Source organism: Artemia franciscana, chromosome 4, assembly GCF_032884065.1.
Source record: "Artemia franciscana chromosome 4, ASM3288406v1, whole genome shotgun sequence".
NCBI classification, from domain to species: Eukaryota; Metazoa; Arthropoda; class Branchiopoda; order Anostraca; family Artemiidae; genus Artemia; species Artemia franciscana.
Genome location: NC_088866.1, coordinates 47503542 through 47524315, shown reverse-complemented (window position 1 = coordinate 47524315; position 20774 = coordinate 47503542). Strand labels below are relative to the sequence as shown.

General features: G+C 34.1%; 2 protein-coding genes across 8 annotated transcripts in view; both read right to left on the bottom strand.

The window, feature by feature from the left end:
- LOC136026516 (uncharacterized) overlaps nt 1–19727 on the bottom strand; it is a 59660-nt gene extending 39933 nt beyond the window's left edge. For 4 of the 7 annotated variants that reach the window (XM_065703151.1, XM_065703153.1, XM_065703152.1 and 1 more), the window contains exon 1: nt 19572–19727. The gene's annotated coding sequence lies outside the window, so the exon portion shown is untranslated. Of the gene's footprint in view, nt 1–13948; nt 14110–19571 lie in introns of all 7 variants that reach the window. The other 3 variants (XM_065703156.1, XM_065703159.1, XM_065703157.1) reach the window with 3 other exon arrangements.
- Nucleotides 1–20774, bottom strand: part of LOC136026520 (annexin A7-like) — a 322593-nt gene that overhangs the window by 122778 nt on the left and 179041 nt on the right. The gene's annotated exons all lie outside the window — the stretch shown is intronic.

Below are 20774 nucleotides of genomic sequence, written 5' to 3'. Positions count from 1 at the left end.
TGCATGGCGTGCCACCCGCTATAAATGATTTTTGGGACTTGCCAACCCTTCAGTATCTTAATCTCAGCCCTAATGGGTAGCCCTGATCTTAAAATAGATTACCATATGAGACTTAATTTCAAAACGATTAAATGATTCACTTGATAAACTAGGAGCGAAAGATTATATTTCGTAGGTGTACACAACGGCACGCCAAAAATCCTTTTCTTGTCTTCTCAGTATCAGACTCAGCATCTTTAGCCTCCAAGCCAGCTTCCTATTATGTCCTACACTTTAATACCCTTGGTGTATAGGCGAGCCCAACTAGCACACGACCCTTGGGTTAAGCTAAGCAAAATTAAACTTTTGTCTGACATTTTAAGATCATCCTTATCCTTAAAAATAACCATCGTTATTATTACCTGATTATTATATCCTTATTTTATATTATTATCTGTTATTATTATTATTAGTATTATTATTATTATTATTATTATTATTATTATTATTATTATGTTATTATTGTTATTATTATTATTATTATTATTATTATTATTATTATTATTATTATTATTATTATTATTATTATTATTATTATTATTATTGTTATTATTATTATTATTATTATTATTATTATTATTATTATTATTATTATTATTATTATTATTATTATTATTATTATTATTATTATTATTATTATGTTATTATTGTTATTATTATTATTATTATTATTATTATTATTATTATTATTATTATTATTATTATTATTATTATTATTATTATTATTATTATTGTTATTATTATTATTATTATTATTATTATTATTATTATTATTATTATTATTATTATTATTATTATTATTATTATTATTATTATTATTATTATTATTATGTTATTATTGTTATTATTATTATTATTATTATTATTATTATTAATATTATTATTATTATTATTATTATTATTATTATTATTGTTATTATTATTATTATTGTATTGCCACTATTGATTACTATCAGTTAGCCCTATACAAATTTGATTTGAGCACCACCTTGGTGTCATCGTTTTTCACCCAAAAACTCAAAATAGTGCTACTTAATTAAACTTATAAATGTAATGAAAACAGTTTAGATAGTTAATTCATGACTGAAATTGAAGTTGGGATAGGGTATCAATAAGAAACTTGAAGACTAAACACCAAACGTTAATTTAAAAAAAAATAATAATAAAAAACAAGTTTTTTAACTGAAAATAAGGAGCGACATTAAAACTTAAAACCAACAGAAATTACTTCGTATATGAAAGGAGCTGCTCCCTCCTCAACGCCCCGCTCTTTACGCTAAAGTTTTTTACTGTTTAAAAAGTAGAGTTGAGAGAAAGAGACAAACTATGTATGTGGTGTTTGACACCGCAGTGGCGCAGTAATCAAATTGAAATGCCACTAATTTACTATGTTTAGTCAAGGTAAGGTTATTCGTTAGAGAACATAAAACCTAAAATTATACATGTAAACATTTTTTCCTCAGTATTGATGATTACCGTCTTTTCCGAGTTGATGTGACAAAAAGTCAACAACCCCCGAACATTCCCATGCGGTTAACCATCCAAGAATTTACTTAGCTTAATCTTTTGTGACTTCCAACAAGGGCATTTTTTCTTTTTCTTTGAATGGTATTACTTGAGTTTCAGTAGCTTGAAAGACCTTTTTTTTCAATATAAAAATAACTTGGTGAAATATCATCAAAGCAATTATGCAGACACATTAAGAAGAACAAATTAAAGCAGTTGGGTTTCAAGTATACATTTGATTGCCTGTTTAAGCCCTAGACACACACACACACATACACACACATAATATATATATATATATATATATATATATATATATATATATATATATATATATATGCATATACATAATATTTTTTCAATTTTGAATTGATTTAATAAGTTTTACAAAAATAATCACTTAGTCTTTTATTAATTTTATACACTATTCTTTAAAAGGCATGGAGCCTTTGTTGTGATAATAAATATATACAAAAATGCAAACCCCTAGGAAGAACCAGTGGAAAGAAACAACTGCTAGTACAATAAATTACCACTACCACTCCCCCCCTCCCCAATTATTGTCCAACGATGAAATGGGCTAGTTACTTGCCTCTGATTGCCTATAGTTTTACTCAAATACATACAAATTAAACTTATAAGAGCCACATAATTCGAGGGCACAACACCATGACCTTTTGAGGTATTTAATTATAGCTTTTATGCTTATAAATCTTGCCAAAAACTCGCTTCAAGCCTCAGCATGATCCATAATTCTTTTTAGAGATTATACCATTTAAGTAACTGCACAGTATCTATATCTGTGTCACGACCTTCATTGTTTCTACACACTGACACAGAGGTCAAAAAGCAAACACAGAGGTCAAAAAGCTGACACAGAGGTCAAAAAGCAAACGCTAAATTGACTTAAAGAGCAACTGAAAGTTTTTAAACGCAAGAAACAATGTCCCTGTCTTTGGAAATGAAGATCCATTCATCATGGCTACGTTTAAAGTCAAGAAATTCAATTTTCGAAGTAAAAAGATTCATTTTTGACTTGATGGAGCGCTTTATTTTTCTTTGAAAAACTTGTTTTGTAGGAAAACTTTTTTAAATTGATTTTATAAAGAGGCTGGGGCAACATTAAAACTTAAAAAGAACAGATATTATTACGTATACATTACGCTAGCTGCCCTTCGACGTTTTTGGTTACATAAAAAGCGCACTAGAACTTTTGATTTCCGATTAAAAGAGCTATCTCTCGATCTTCTGTGATCACTGGTTCAATATGATGATTCTTGGAAGAAGAAAAAAAAACAACAAACGAAAAAACATGCATCTGTGATCTTTCTTTTGGCAAAAAATGCAAAATTCCACGTTTTTGTACATAGGAACTTCATTTTTTAAATAAGCATCAAAATTCGATTCTTTTAATGGATCTATTATTGTCAAGTCTCTTATTCTTAGAGTTCCGTTTACTATTGAGCCGCATTGCTCCTTACACACAGTTTGTTACCACGAACTCTTTAACAATGCTGTATCACGTTTCATTTTTATCTAATCACTGCCCTATTTCCTTTATCTTTTTGCTACGAACACAGAGAAACTGTCTAAAAAAAAATATTAAGGGAAATGCCATTGGCAACGTAGTAACAGGGTAGGGGGGTGTCACTTGCTTACTCCGTGTACGAATCTTTTGATGAGAGTCTATGTAAGGCTACTCTTAGATGTAATTAAGTATAAAAAAACAAGTTATTTTTTATCTGAAAGTAAGGAGCGACATTAAAGCTTAAAATGAACAGGAATTATTCCGTACCTCTCCTCAAGCCCCACTCTTTACGCTAAAGTTTGACTCCTTCTCACAATTCTACTTTTTAAAACAATAAAAAACTTTAGCGTAAAGAACGGGGCGTTGAAGAGCAGACATCACTTTTATATACGGATTAATTTCTGTTCGTTTTAAATTTTAATGTCGCTCCTTACTTTCGGATAAAAAAACAACTGTTTATTAATTTAATTTCTGAACATTTTTGAATTATTGCAGACAGGTTTTGAATTTGCCCCACCGTACATGAATAATCAAAACAAATTTTGTATATTAATTTTAATTTTTTTTTAAACTAATACTAACCTTGACAAGTTTGATTTTTGGTTCAATTTTTTAAGAATGACTCCTGAATCACAAAGGCTGTTTAATTAGAATATTAACCTCTTTTAAAAGTTAAAAAAGAATGCTTAGTGTAAGAGTGAGCTTTAGAGCAGAGGCGACACCCTCTCATACATGTAATATTTTCTGTTTGTCTTGAGTTTTAATGCTGCTTCTTACTTTCAGTTGGAAAAACATTGTTTTTTATTTAATTTGTGATCGTTTTTAAACGATTTTGGAAAATCCAGCTCCTCCTGCATGGAAAATTCCCTTCCTAACGAGAAATTTCTCCATGGAAAGTTTCTCCCACGTAACTTAAATTAGTAATATTTGTAGAACTAATTTTGTAAGGCATAGTAACAGAACAGCCAAAGAGGTCGAAACTATTTTTACGAAAATGAAAAGTCACAAGTTGAGCACTTCTCAAATGACTCATATGAACGAAAGAAAAGATCTTTAGAAGATATACGTAATAATGTATGTTCGTTTTAAGTTTTAATGCTATTCTTTACTTCTAGTTGGAAAAAAACTTGTTTCTTTTTTATTTAACAACAAACGTAAGCCAAAAACATACAATATTTTTGGTTTATTACTACTACTACAACTACTAACAACTCACCGCAGTACTAAGTCACCTAAGGCCAACACAGCTAGGCACGCTCTCCTCCATCCCCATCTATTCAAAGCCTCCCTCTTTGCAACCCTCAAGAAGTTCCTATTTCTTTTAAATCTTTCTTTATGTCATCCTCCCACGCCAGACGGAGATGACCTGCTTTCCGTTTAGCCCTAGACGGTTGGCAGAAAAGGACAATCTTCGGCAATATGTCATCCTTCATCCGCAGAACGTGCCCTAGCCTTCTCAACAATTCTTTCATAAGAGCCCAAGACAGCGGGATTGAACCCAACTTTTCGTACAGCCTACAGTTTGAAATACGATCAGTCAGTCGGGTACCCAAAATAATCTGTAGGCAATTTCTCTGAAAATATCTAGTAGACCCTTATCCTCTTTTCATAGCACCCAAACTTCTAGCCATATTTGACCACTGTCATCACTAACTTTCAATATCCTAATCTTGGTTTGCAAACTTATCTTCCTATTCTTCCAAACTTTTTATAATTTTGAAAAAAACACATAATACTACAAAGGTAAGTGAAGCTGCCCACCTCTTTTCGTTACGCAATGTCACCTTTTCATCTTCACTCATTCCTAGCATTAGTGACTTAGTCTTCTTAACATTAATTCTCAAACCTGCTTTAGCACCCTGAACTCGCAAAACCTCTAAAAGTTCATTCATTTTCCTCACACTTTCATCTAGGATGCTTAAATCATCAGCATAATCTAAGTCCAGGAGAGTCTTTCCTCCCCATTTGATTCCGTGGTCTCCCATTGCCTTTCCTGTGCTCCTTAAGACAAAGTCCATCAAAATGACCCATATAAAGGGGGATAGAAAACAACCCTGCTTAACTCCTGATTAAATACGAAATCAGCTGCTATCCTCATTTCCTACCTCAACCGCAGCAGTATTATTCTCGTGCATTGCACTTATCACTTTAATGTATTTATCTGGTATACCATGTAAGAATAAACCTATGCTAAGACTCTTCTATCAATAGAATCGAATGCTTGCTCATAATCTATAAGACTGAGGACCAAAGGAGTTTGATAACTAAGGCACTTCTCAATTATTAACTTAATAGTAAAAATTTGGCCGACAAATCCTCTACCTTTTCTAAAACCGCTCTGTCCTTCTCTTAAAACTTTGTCTATAGTATCTCTCAGTCTAGAAAGTATCGTATTACTAAGCAATTGACTACCCATAGAGACCAGACTAATGCCTCGATAATTTTGACACTCACTCTTATCACCTTTCTTATGCAGTGGTTTAATTAAGGTTTCCTTAAAATAGTTAGGTACTTCCCCTTTTTCAAAAATCATTTCACAATCTTCAGTAATTTATTTCTAACCTCAGAGCCACCATATTTAAGAAACTCATTTTCCACACTATCAGCCCCAGGAGCCTTATTATTTTTAATCCTTTTAGTACTGTCGCTAATTCTTCCTCACAAAACAAATCTTGCTTCACATCCGAGGTATCACAAACTTTTTGGTTTTCCCCTATATCTTTTCCGGCAACTGTATCTCGGTTTACCACACTCTCAAAATGTTCCGCCCATCTCTCTTTAACTCATTCCTTAACTCTAATTGTGGCCCCTTCCCCACCTTTAACTGAGACAAGTCAAGATTCACATTTCCCTCTCAATTTATTAGCATGCCAGTACAATATTTTACTATTATGGCGTCTAGTTGCATCTACCAGATCTTCGACAATGTTATCCATGGCCTCCACTTCACACCTTGTTCACATTTTGATGCTTTCTCCACTTTTTTTTACATTCCCTTTGTTTTCATTTGATCGATCACTCAGAAAATTCTTGTACAAACCCCTTCTCCTCTTTATTAAACACAAGCCTTTTTCACTAATATTCCTAGCTGCAGTCTTAACATTCTTCCCTTAGATACCATCAGCAACTTCATGAATTATTTTTCTAAAATTGTTCCAACCATCTTCCACATTGTCAAATTTTATACTCTCAAGTTTATTTTGCTCTTGTTCCTAGAAATTTTCTCTCAAATTCTCATCCTAGTGTCTACCAACATCATAACTTCCTGGGAGGTAGTTACACTTCCGAAATTTCTAAATTAACCCTAGGCTCTGCTAGATGGTGATCTTTACTTTTAACATCCATAACAACAATCCTATTTTGTATCTTGTATTTATCCTGCCATTCTTCAGTTTACTACAACGTATTCAATGAGATTTGCTGTCTTACCATCACCTGAATACCATGTCAACTTATGGGCCATTTTTATGACAAAACACCGTATTAGTTATAACTAGATCGTTATACCTGCGAAATTGCAGAAGTCTGTAGCTATTACTGTTTTCTTTTCCTACACCAAAATTACCTAGGCTAGGATACCATCTATCCCTATTTCTACCGTCCTGGGCGTTAAAATCTCCTAGTGAAAACACGATAGTTCTACCTGGGGCCCTGTCTATTTACTCCTGTAACTGTAAGTCAAGTTCATATGAGTCACTAGCATCTCTGTCAGTCGGTTCAACCGAGGCATATACTACTATAACTGATTTCCCGAAATCAGTTATCATCAAAAAGAAGAAAAAAAAGGAATTGTTTTCTCAAGACAGTGGATATCTAACTAGAATGGACAATTCGGCCCTATTTCCTTTTCTTAAATTAATAAAAAAAAATACAAGAAAAAGATTCATTTTTGTTTTATTGGTTGTATCTTGTTGTAAGCTTTTCTTCTTATATATTTATGTTTTGCTGAGGACGGCCCTTGGACATAGGGCCGAAATTTCACTTCCATTTAGATTTCCAGTGTCTTGTAAAGAGGATTCCCTATTGTTCTTCTTGTTTCTGATGTTTGCAATTAGTATTCTATTATTAATACCTTTCCAGCCTGAAAAAGACTTAACAGCTTCCTTATTTATCATGAGCCCTACCCTCTGTCTATGTACCCCATCCTTTTTTCCTGAGTAAAGAAATTCTATATCGACTAATTTCATGCCTTTCACTCCTGGGATACGAGTATCTGAAACTCGTAATAGGTCCAGTTCGAATCGTATGAATTCGTCAGTCAAAATGTCAATACGATTGATATTTTTTAACGTCGGAACATTCCAAGTTCCAAATTTCATGTTCTCTAGATCGTTAAATCATGTTCTTTAAATCTTTGGTTTAATCATGGTTATGATTGTTGTTATGATGGTTATGACCAATCACATAAAAATCATGGTTATGAAGCTGTTTAACATAAAATAAATGCTAAGATTGGCCAGAAAATAACACAAACGAAAATCACACCATCAAATTCAGCGTATCAGAGAACCTTATTGTAAAAGTTTCAAGCTATTATCTACAAAAATGTGGAATTTCACTTTTTTTGCCAGAAGACAGATCACGGATGCGTGTTTATTTGTTTTTTTTGTTGTTTTTTTCCCCAGGGGTGATCGTATCGACTGAGTGGTCCTAGAATGTCGCGAGAGGGCTTATTCTAACGGAAATTAAAAGTTCTAGTGCCCTTTTCAAGTGACAAAAAATTGAAAGTCATCTAGGCCCCCTCCCATGCTCATTTTCCCCAGAAGTCGCCGAATCCAAATTCTGATATAGCCATTTTATTCACCATAGTCGAAAAACCTAATAATTATATCTTTAGGGACGACTTTCTCCCCCGCAGTCCCCGTGGAATAGGCTGCAAGTTACAAACTTTGACCTGTGTTTACATATAGTGATGGTTACTGGGAAGTGTACAGACGTTTTCAGGGGGATTTTTTTGTATAGGGAGGAGAGTTGAGGGGAGGGGTTACACGGGAGGATATTTCCATGGAGAAACTTCTCATGGGGGAAGAGAATTTCAATGAAGGGGCCGCAGGATTTTCTAGCATTATTTGAAAAAACAATGAACAAATAAATATGAAAAGTGTTTTCTACTGAAAGCAAGGAGCAGCATTAAAACTTAAAACGAACAAAAATTATTACGCATATGATGGGCTTATCTCCTCGTTATACCTCACTCTTTACGCTAAAGTACTTTTAGTAATTTCAACTATTTATTCTACGGCCTTTGTAATTCAGAGGTCATTCTTAAGGAATTGGGACAAAATTTAAGCTTTAGTGTAAAGAGCGAGGTATCGACGAGGGTTGAACCCCCCCTCATACACGCAATAAAAACATACGAATATAGAAGTTCGTTACGTAAGTTATTTCGTAAGTTGCGTATATTTTTTACCAATGAAAACGTTTGTAAAAAATTAAAAGTTTTATTTGCTTTTTTAAGTAATCAAAAAATTGGAGGGCAACTAGGCCTCCTCCCTCGCTCCTTTTTTCCCAAAATCTTCCAATTAATTGCAATTAATTAATATGCAAATTTCGTTTTAATTATTTATGTAGGGAGAGCCAAGATCAAAACATGCATTAATTCAAAAACGTCCAGAAATTAAATAAAAAAACAAGTTTTTTTTTAAATGAAAGTAAGGAGCAACATTAAAACTTAAAACGAACAGAAATTACTCCGTGTATGAAAGGGGATTTTCTTCCTCAACGTCCCGCTCTTTACGCTAAAGTTTCTTACTGTTTTAAAAATAGAGTTAAGAGAAAGAGTCAAACTCTAGCGTAAACAGCGGGGCGTTGAGGAGGAAAAGCCCCTTTCATATATGGAGTAATTTTTGTTCGTTTTAAGTTTTAATGTTGCTCCTTACTTCCATTTAAAAAAACTTGTTTTTTTTTTATTTAATGTAAATAAGGAACCATTTGGCCCAATAGTAACTAAAACTCTAAGAAATGGAATTTTGATCACAATAGATCATCAAAAGAATTGGCTTATAATCCTGATTCCAATAGTATAAAATTCATTAAATTTAATATTAATATTACCCATTAAAAACTACGAGTCTGATAAAATTTGCTTGATTTTTGAAAAAGGGGGAACCACTCCCTAAAAGTCAAGGAATCTTAATGAAAATCACACCGTCAGATTCAATATATCCAAGAACACTTTTGTAGAAGTTTACCCATTAAAAACTACGAGTCTGATAAAATTTGCTTGATTTTTGAAAAAGGGGGGAACCAGTCCCTAAATGTCAAGGAATCTTAATGAAAATCACACCGTCAGATTCAACATATCCAAGAACACTTTTGTAGAAGTTTCAAGCTACTATCTGCAAAAATGTTGAATTATGAATATTGTTGCCAGGAGAAAGATCGTGGGTGGGCGTTTATCTTTTTTTTTCTCCCAGGGGTTTATCGAGCCAATAGTCCTAGAATATTGGCAAAGGGCTGATTCGGACGGAAATTATCAGTTCTGGTGCTCTTTTTAAGTGACTAAAAGGATGGGAAGGCAACTAGCTCCCCCCTCCAACTCTTCTTTTTTCCTCAAAGTCATTTGATCAAAATTTTGCTGACTCAATTTTATATATGGAGATGTTAACGGTAATAGTATGGGGTAAATTTTCACTGGAACTGAATTGTTTGGAAGATTTTTTTTTCAACTGAAAGCAAAAAGCAACATCAAAAACTTAAGACGAACAAGAATCATTAAGTATGCGAAGGGGTTGCCCCCTTCTTAGTACCTCATTCTTTACGCTAAAGTTTGACTTTTCTACCACATTTTTTTAAAGAACGCCTCCTGAAAGATAAGGGTCGTTTAATTAGAATAATAAGAAGGTTTTCTAAATGTACTAAAAAAAAATTAGTATGAAGAGCGAGGTAATAGAAGGAAGCGACCCCCCTTCTATACGTAATAATTTATGTTCGTTTTAAGTTTGCTCGTTACTATCAGTTGAAAAACTTGTCTTTCTTTATTTAATTTGCGTGTAGAGGTCCATTACATTTGCTTGGTCCATTACAAGCAAAGCTTCTTGGGCCTAGTAATTGCTTTACTTTTGTAATAGTTTTTTCTTTTAGTATCAATAAATTCATTGATTGATTGATTGAGGCAATGGGCCTTTGTGGCCTGCTTTTCGGCTATATGAGTATGCCCATAGTAGTATTAACAATAATAATATTAATAAAAATAGTAGTAGTAATAATGCTAAAAAAGAAGTAGATAATAGTAGCCTCTAAGTTTCCATTCTACGAATTTATGACAAACTGAGTTGAAATCCATGAGGAATTTGGTAAAGGGAATGCTGACCAAAATAAAAGTTCTCCATGTGACAAAGAACATGACCTCAGACGGGATTTAATTAGGGAGCATGGAGTAAAGTACTTTGGAGTAGTTCTAGGAATAACATAAAGGCCATATTAGGGTCACAGGAGGGGCAAGCACTCAAGAATTTATTTTGGACGAGGCGTTGCAATAATAATAACAGCATCTCCCCCCGAACACCCACCCCCCCCCCGTTTTTAGAGGCACCATTTGGGGGGGGGGTCAGGGGTGGGCAAATTCCCACCCCAGATTTTCCAGGGGGGCCAAGCTTCCACCACAAAGGGCCCTTTGCTGGCCATAATAATCCATTATGACCAACATAATCCATTCTGTCCAATTGATTTGAAATTACTACACGCGTATTAACCTAAGAGCGTAATTACTTGACGACCCTTGGGGTAATTACGCTATTTGCTATTAATCATTGTAAACTTTGAAAGTAGGTAATATACATAATAAAATTCTCGAGTTCTGTCAAATGCCCACTTCCTAGATGATTACGCGATACGAAGTGAGTCGGGGGGGGGGGGCAAGATGTAGTTTATGCCAACCCCAAGATTTGGCCCAAATGGCGCCTCTGCCCGTTTGTGCACATACCTGGTACTAGAAATTCGAATATCAAATCAGTCTATGATAGAATGTTAAAAAAGGACAACCACTTGTGGCAAACCGTACCATGCTTAGCTCGTACCCCTCGTGTCCATATTTTTTAGAGTGGGCTCTATCTTGGCTAAAGCAGGTGCAAATTTTAGCTGAGTGATCCCAAGGCAATACCTCTCAAACACGCTCTTATATTAATTAAATAAAAAAAACAAGTTTTTTCAACTGAAAGTAAGGAGTGACATCAAAACTTAAAACGCACAGAAATTACTTCGTATATGAAAGAGGCTGCTTCCTCATCAACGCCCCGCGCTTTACGCTAAAGTTTGACTCTTTCTCTCAATTCTTCTTTCTAAAACAGTAAAAAACTTTAGCGTAAAGAGCGGGGCGTTGATGAGGAAGCAGCCTCTTTCATATACGAAGTAATTTCTGTGCGTTTTAAGTTTTGATGTCACTCCTTACTTTCAGTTGAAAAAACTTGTTTTTTTTATTTAATTTCTGAACGTTTTTGAATCAATGCATGTTTTGATTTTGGCTCTCCGCAGAGGAATAATCAAAACGAAATTTGCATTTTTTTTTGTTTTTGGCTCAATGGCTTTCTCATAATTTTGATCGAATGATTTTGAGAAAAAAAGAGCGGGGGACGAAGCCTAGTTGCCCCCCGATTTTTTGGTTAATCAAAAAGGCAACTAGAACTTTTAATTTTTTACGAATCTTTTTATTGGTAAAAGATTTACGTAACTTATAAATTAGCTTACGTAAAGAACTTTTGTATTCTCATGTTTTTATTACATATATGAGGGGATTCGCCCCATCGTCAGTACCTCGCTCTTTACACTAAAGCTTAAATTTTATCCCAATTCATTAAGAATGACCCCCTGAATCACAAAAGCCGTAGAATAAGTAGTTGAAATTACCGAAAATACTTTAGCGTAAAGAGCGAGGTATTAGAAGGAGGTGAGCCCCTCATATGGGTAATAATTTCTGTTTGTTTTAAGTTTTATTGCTGTTCCTTACTTCCAGCTGAAAAAGCTTTTTCACTTTTATTTTTTAATTGTTTTTTTTTTTTAAATAATGCTAGTAAATCCTGCTCTCCCTTCATGGAAATTTTCTTCTCCCATTACAAATTCTCGAAGGAAAGTTCCCCCAGCATATCCCCCTCTTCTCAACCCCTCCCCCAAACAAAAAAAATCCTCCTGAAAACGCCTGTATACTTCCCAATAACCATTACTATATGTAAGCACAGGTCAAAGTTTGTAACTTGTTGCCCCTCCCACGGGGACTGTGGGGGAGTAAGTCGTCCCCAAAGACATAGTTATAAGGTTTTTCGACTACGCTGAATAAAATGGCTATCTCAGAATTTTGATCCGTTGACTTTGGGAAAATAATTAGCGTGGGAGGGGGCCTAGGTGCCCTCCAATTTTTTTGGTCACTTAAAAAGGGCACTAGAACTTTTCATTTCCGTTAGAATGAGCCCTCTTGCAACATTCTAGGACAACTGGGTCGATACGATCACCCCTGGAAAAAAAAAACAAAAAAAAACAAAAAAACAAATAAACACGCATCCGTGATCCGCCTTCTGGCAAAAAATGCAAAATTCCACATTTTTGTAGATAGGAGCTCGAAACTTCTACAGTAGGGTTCTCTGATACGCTGAATTTGATGGTGTGATTTTCGTTAAGATTCTATGTCTTTTAGGGGGCGTTTCCCCCTATTTTCTAAAATAACGCAAATTTTCTCAGGCTCGTAACTTTTGATGGGTAAGACTAAACTTGATGAAACTTATATATTTAAAACCAGCATTAAAATGCGATTCTTTTTATGTAGCTATTGGTATCAAAATTCCATTTTTTAGAGTTTTGGTTACTATTGAGCCGGGTCGCTCCTTACTACAGTTCGTTACCACGAACTGTTTGATAAAGGAAGGAAGTATGTAAAACCATTATAGAAAAATAGGTAGGTGGACACAGGATGTACAAATTACACAAAAGTATAATCTATTAAATCATTTACATACCCATATTAACCACAAAACCCGCTGTGATTTGAATCTGTACTGTTAGCATGTACCGTTGAAAGTAAACAAAAACCCTAAAAAATAACGGCTTTCAATAGTTTGAGTATTTATTTCAAATTGCTAACGTGCACTTACTTTTTTTTATTCTGGTGCTACTAAGTAAACCTTCGATAATAGCGAGAACATCTGCTCTGTTTGTAGCTAAAAATATAACTTAAAATGGATTTATAAGATAAGATGCGTGACGGGCGCTGCGTTATATAGTCATCAAAAAAGAGCGATTAGATTGCTAACTATTATTTAATTCAATAAGGTTCCTAAACAGATAAATATACCTGGTAAAAAAGACCTATATACGCACGATGGTAGCGTGTACATACCTACACCACTTACCACCCCTTCGCTCAAAACACATTCCCGATGACCAAAAAACATAAGAATGTAGTACTTATGAATATGACATATCCACGCAGGAGGCAGGATTTGCCGGTATGCTATAAACATGCATTGCATGCATATATATATATATATATATATATATATATATATATATATATATATATATATATATATATATATATATATATATATATATATATATATATACATATATATCTCTATTCACAGGTGGGACACAGGGACACAACTACAATGGCGCGTAACTAATATGGCGCGTAACGAATTACGCCCGCGGGGGGCTTGGGGGGGGCGCGGAGCACCACCCCAACAGCTAGTATATATATATATATATATATATATATATATATATATATATATATATATATATATATATATATATATATATATATATATATATATATTACCAGCATACCTGGTAATTCTGTCTCCTAGATTTCAAGCACCAACTAAATAATGCGAAAATTTGTTTATTTTCGAAGAAGCGTGATCCCGGAAGCGCGTTTATTCTTACCTATCTGCGCTTTTTGCTTTTTCCAGGGATAATTTTATTGAATCAGTAGTTTTAGACTAGTGGCCACAGGCTCAGTCAAGCGAAAATTGAAAGTTCCAGCGTCCTTTTTGAGTAGCAAAACGATTGTGCCGCATTAAAATAGCATTTCCCGCCAATTTGTGCTGCAAAACAACAATTTTTGCTAAAAGAGGACAAAAGGCTATCAAATGAAAAATTCGGAGCTTAACGATCGATTTAAAGTTATCAAAAAAGCGGGTATTAAGCTTTCCAGTTTCAATGGTCATAAAATCGCATGTTGGGTCACTCTTTCCAAATATACACTTAGTCGACACAAAATAAATGCTTACTATATACGTTTACAATTTAAAGCCGTGCTGCGTGTGGGGTTTCTTGGTAGGTATACCTTTGAATTAGATTGAGATTGATTGATTTAATATTGGAAATAATTGTTTATTGTTTTTTTCTTTTCTTTTTTTTTTGCTTCGGGATCATGATATTATGTTGTTTGATTGTGTATGAATTATTTATGTAATTTTTTTCTCGGTACACGGTTTCACCTTTCTGCTCAATTTAGATTAACTCATTGTTTTTTTTGTTTTCTTTTGTTTTTTTTCTCTTCTATTTTTTATTCTTTTTTGTTAGTAACACACCCTCGCAAGCAACACTTTTGGTGTGCTACCGATTGATTTTGTCTGTGTTATTTCTTTTGGTTAATAAATTAATACTACTACTACTACTATACTACTACTATAATAAAGCTTCATTTAACTAAGTTTATTCATTTGAAACTTGATAAAATTATATACAAAGCAAAGATAAGAGGGGGCCTGCCCCCTTCTTATGATCCCTCTCTCCTTGCGCCATTTTTTTTATTTATTTTTATACAATTCCTTTAAGAGTGACTGCCTAAGTACAGGGTTGATTGGAATGGGATATAAAGTACGTTTCCGGATATTTCAAGAATAAAAGAGGCTAGTAATGGGCAGATGATTGCAAAAATAGTTTTTGGTAAAGTTGCCACCAGTAGATTCCTTATACTAAACTCTTTCCAAATACCATGCTCACTCCCCCTGCAATTTATCCTCCCCCTTAAAGAAACCGGACGTAGCCCTTGGGATATATATAAGAAAAACTAAACGAAAAATTAAAAAAATGCCACTCTTACTTTATAATGGGCAGTAATAGGCAAACTTAAGTAATGGACAGTTGATTGTAACAGTAGAGTTTTTGGCAAAATTACCACCAATAGATTCCTTATACTATACTCTTTCCAAAGATCATGGTCACTTCACCGACAATGCCCCCTCCCCCTTTAATGAAACCAGATGCAACCCCAGGAATTCAAAAACATCCAAAGAAAAAAATTAAAAACAATGTAACTCTTGCTTTATATTATGCATGATATTTCTATTAATCAGATTATTGTATTTCCCTCATTTGTTATCCAATTTTCAGCCTCATTTCAGATAGTATTTATATTCATTATACTATTGTTCTCGCCCAGGCAAAACTAAATTTCATGGAGTTCATGGACTGCATGAACTAAATTTGAACTAAAGTCCTAAACTAAATGCATGAACTTCATGCATTGGCTAAATTTGAACTAAAGTTACTAAAGTAAATTTGGACTAAACTTGAACTAAACATGAACTAAAGTCCATGGAGTTCATGGAGTGCATGGACTAAATTTCATGGACTGCAGCAACCTGTTTCAACAAAGATCCCATGACGCATCACGAGACTCAATCAACAGGGAAATATATTATTAGGGATACATCTCAGATTCTCACCGAGGGGAGACTGCATTAAAAGAAAAGTGGCCATGATATATGCAAATAATTTAAAATAAGGAATCGAATAATTCTATTTTATTTTTTTAGCATGTTTTCTTCGGAAGTGGCCAACCACTTAATATTCATCGAGCTTACAGTTCAAATGCTTTGAACGCAAGGAAAATAGATTTTAAAACCGTTTTTGAAGAGTTTACAGAAGGAAAATTTAGAAATATGTTAACTCATGTGCCCATATTCGGTGATGTAAATTTCAAAATGCATTTTCAGCAGTTCCATGATATCTAGGGAACACAAACGGAAACTAACATAGCCACAAATTGAGGACAACAAAGAAAAAAGAGGACAGAAACGTAAGCTCAAAATTAGCAAATTGAATCATCAAATGAGATCAGATCAAGAGAATGATCTAAGAAATGTAAATGTACGAGTAATAATTAAACAGCCTAGACCATCCAAAGTGACAAGATTAATCCAAGCAGCTAAGACAAAAGGTACTGAAAAAATTTCTGAAGCAATGGTAAACGAACATAAAAAACAAAGAAATATGTATTTAGAATATTATTGAAACCAGCAAATAGAACAAGTCATAAAGGAAATTGAAGAATAACGATACATGCAGTTAAAATAAAAGTAGAGCGAGAATCACAACGACTCACAAACGAAAGGGAAAAGTAAAAATATATGCAGTTACAAGACATGAGACAATGAGGAGTGGAACAAATCATAATCCAAAACAAGAAAAAGGAAATTCGTGGTTAGAAGATATACGACAGCGAGAACAACTAAATAGGCAGTTAGTAGGAATCAGAACGTGTGCAAAATAAGAATGAAGACCAAGAGTTGTAGGGTTAGCAGACATGCGAAAGCGAATATTGGGAATCGTTAAAATGACATTGAAGAACAATGAAATGCGTGGTTAGAAGATATACGACAGCGAGAACAACTAAATAGGCAGTTAATAGGAATCAGAACGTGTGCAAAATAAGAATGAAGACCAAGAGTTGTAGGGTTAGCAGACATGCGAAAGCGAATATTGGGAAGCGTTAAAATGACATTGAAGAACAAAGAACTGTGCTGTTGGAAAACAGCGAGAATCAGAACGAATCAAAAATAAAAGTGCAGAAAAAAATATTATGGTAGAAAAACAAAATTATTACAATCTTCTATGCCAACAAACTTTGGCGTAAAAACAAGTGATAACCTACAAAGATGCCGTAAACTACGAAAGTGTTAGTTATAAGTCATTGGGATCCTTCAACTGTGTATATTCACTGCAAAGTCCTCCATTATCCCGCAAGAGAAGTAGCTAACAAAGAATATTTATTTGGGGACTATTGCCTCCTCGGTCAAACTGCGTTACTGCATCAATAATTTCTAAAATAAATTTGTTTGGCCTGTTATAGGACTTCATTTGGTCTCTAAAGAGTTTCACAAATAAATACAAAACTGGAACTCATGTTTTGCTTTAGCTTCAAAGTAAGCAATTCAACGAATTCGACGTAAGCGATGATCGAACCGTAAATAGTCGTAATTTTTTCAGCTTCGAAATAGCTGAAAAAATGTATCACAAATCAGTTTAATGGCACACACATCACAAACCCCTGAAGATAATTTTGAACCATATGTACTTTTTACATTCCACTGAAGATGTTAAGAACACTTTTCATATTTTTTAAACTATTAAATAAAAAAACAAGTTTTTTCAACTGAAAGTAAGAAGAAACATTAAAACTTAAAACGAACAGAAATTATTACGTATATGAAGGGAGTTGCTCCCTCCTCAACACCTCACTCTTTACGCTAAAGTTTTTTAGTACCTTTAGAAAAGCGTCTTATTGTTCTTATCAAACGGCCTTTGTGTTTCAACATTCATTTTTAAAGAATTGGGACAAAATTCAAACTTTAGTGTAAAAAGCAAGGTGTTGAGGAGGGGGCATCTCCCTTCATATACGTAATAATTTCTGTTCGTTCTCAGTTTTGATGTTATTCCATACTTTCAGTTGAAAAAAAAAATGTTTTAAAAATTTAATTTTTGATCGTTTTTTAAATAAGGCCAGAAAAACTGGCCCCGCCTCCACGAAAAACCCCCTCCCCATGAAAAACCCTCTAGACAATTCAATCCCGGTGAAAATGTACCCTGGACAATTATTCTTTAACACTCCACGCGTATAATTGAGACGGAAAAGAGAAAGCAAGACATATAAAATAAAATTGTACAAGAATTCTGGCAAATTCCTGCACTGTATAATTCCCCCAGACAAGTTCACTCCATGGAAACTTTCCTCCCCATGGAAAACTCTATCTTGGAAAACATCAGAAAATTATTGTACCCCCCCCCCCCGCCAAAAATGTATGCAGCCATCCGAATAACAAATATTATGCGAAAACAATGGGTAAATTTTATAACTGAAAAATCTTTTCCCTGGGGTTGCGGGGGGATATGTTATACCTAAAGACATAGTTATTGGGCGTTTCGACTATGATAAACAAAATTGCTATCTCAAAATTTTGATCGGACGATTTTGTAAAAAAGGGGTAGGGGAGGGGGCCTAGTTGCCCTCCAATTTTTTCGGTAACTGAAAAAGAAAACCAGAACTTTTAATTTTTACTTTTTAATTTTTAAAATTTTTAAATTTTTTACTTTTTAATTCTTAGCCATCTCCCGAAATTCTAGTACCATTGGGTCGGTATGATCACCCCTAAAAAACCACAAAGAAACAAATAAACATATCCGTGATGTTTTTTCTGGCAAAAAAATACATAATTCTACATTTTTGCAGATGGGAGCTTGAAACCCATACAGTAGGGTTCTCTGATACGCTAAATCTGATGGTGTGATTTTCATTAAGATCACTTGACTTTTAAGTGATGTTTCTCCCTCTTTTCAAAAATCAAGAAAATTTTCTCAGGCTCATAACCTTTGATAGGTAATACTAAACTTGATGAAATTTATAAATTTAAACCTAGAATAAAAATTTGATTCTTTCGTTACATCTATTGGTATCAAAACACCGTTTTGTAGAGTTTCGGTTATTATTGAGCCGGGTCACTCCTTACTTCCCAGTGTACCCAATTGTTCAGTTTGGGACGCGGGTCAGTGGCGTGACTCTGTAAGCTTAGAGTCGACCCAGCTCTAAATGGGTACCTGGAGAAATCTGGGGAAGGTAAACAGGAAGGGTGTGCGAAAGCACAAGATGGTTGGCCCCCAGCCCCCCCATTGCACTTCCTGGCTGAAGGGCCAAGAAACGGAGATCAGCACCGCCGGTAAGGACTGTAAAGTCTAATGCCGTATCTTTTACCTTTCTTTACTCCTTACTTACAGTTCGAACTGTTTGATTAGATCAGTCGTAACCCTACATATCTCTTGGAAGAAATATTGCAAAACACAAATAGCTTTGCTAAGGGTTACTTGGAAATGTGGTGTAAATTTATATATATATATATGTATATATATATATATATATATATATATATATATATATATATATATATATATATATATATATATATATATATATATATATATATATATATATATATATATAAATGTATCCCAACTGCAAAAACTCCAACTGGGCCCCGCACCTACTCGATCTGATGGCTCAGACGCTTTTCAATATGTAACCAAATTCACAAACATGAAAATACGTCCCAAAATCCATTGTACACTTCGTTGTAATAAAAAACGAAAATAGGAACTCTCATGACAAAACTAAAAAATTTTATCAGCCAAACATGCTTTTAATAGCCACAAATTTTTATTCTTCGTCTTTAAAATAAAAGTTTTAGCTGAAGATTGTTTATGAAGTAATAAATCAGAATTCTCTCACCTGGAAACACTACTATGAAACCTTCCATTAACTATTCTCTTATAATCCTTCCCTATCAAAAATCATAACCAAACTGAGCAACAGAATGAGAAAAGATTTTTCAAATAGTATACAGGACTGTTCTCGCAGAATATTTGACACTCAAAAACCGCAACACATTTTGGTGCTCGTAATATTTTGTTCCGCTGAGTTGACTCCGAAAATTGTGCCGTCACGCAAATTCATACTTACGATTCAAAGAAAAATCTATGGGAACAATCTGTCCTCGTAACTTCCACTGGAAGCTTAATTTTAGAACAATTAATTATAGACTTAATCAGCTGTATAGTTAACCTTGACTTAACGATGGGGTTCTTAGTGACCATGTTCACACATTAGTTATGGAACGATTAGATGGAAGGGCGTATACGGCATTTTCTTAGGAAGGGGTGGTGGCCATTTCTTAGAGGGGGGAGTACAATAAAAACTATACAAAACACTTCAAAATTCGTTTAGATGCATTTTTGTCACTTTTTTAAGATTCAGACAAAAACCCAGGAGGTGGGGTGGGGTGGGGTTTGGACCTAGTAACCTCCTGGATGCAGCCTTGATTAGCACTTCAAAGTGAACCATGTAATTCTCTTTCAAATAGTTTGTGGTAACTGTAGCAAGGAGCGACCCGGCTCAATAGTAAAAGAAACTCTAAAAATTGGAATTTTGATGCTAAAAGATACAACAAAAGAATCGGATTTTCATGCTGATTTTAAATATATAAGTTTCATCGAATTTAGTCTTTGTCATCAAAAGTTACGAGCCTAAAAAAAATTTACCTTATTTCGGAAAATAGGGGAAAACACCCCCTAAAAGTCATAGAATCTTAACGAAAATCACAACACCGTATTCAGTGTATCAGAGAACCCTATAGCAAAAGTTTCAAGCTCCTATATACAAAAATGTGGAATTTCGTATTTTTTTTCCAGAAGACAGATTACGGGTGCGTGTTTATTTGTTTGTTTGTGTTTCTTGTTTTCTTTTCTTTTTCCCAGGGGTGATCGTATCGACCAAGTGGTCATAGAATGTCACAAGAGGGCTCATTCTAATGGAAATGAAAAGTCCTAGTGCCATTTTTAAGAGACCAAATAAATTGGAGGGCACCTAGGCCCCCTCCCACGCTCATTTTTTCCCAAAGTCAACGGATCAAAATTTTGAGATATCCATTTTGTT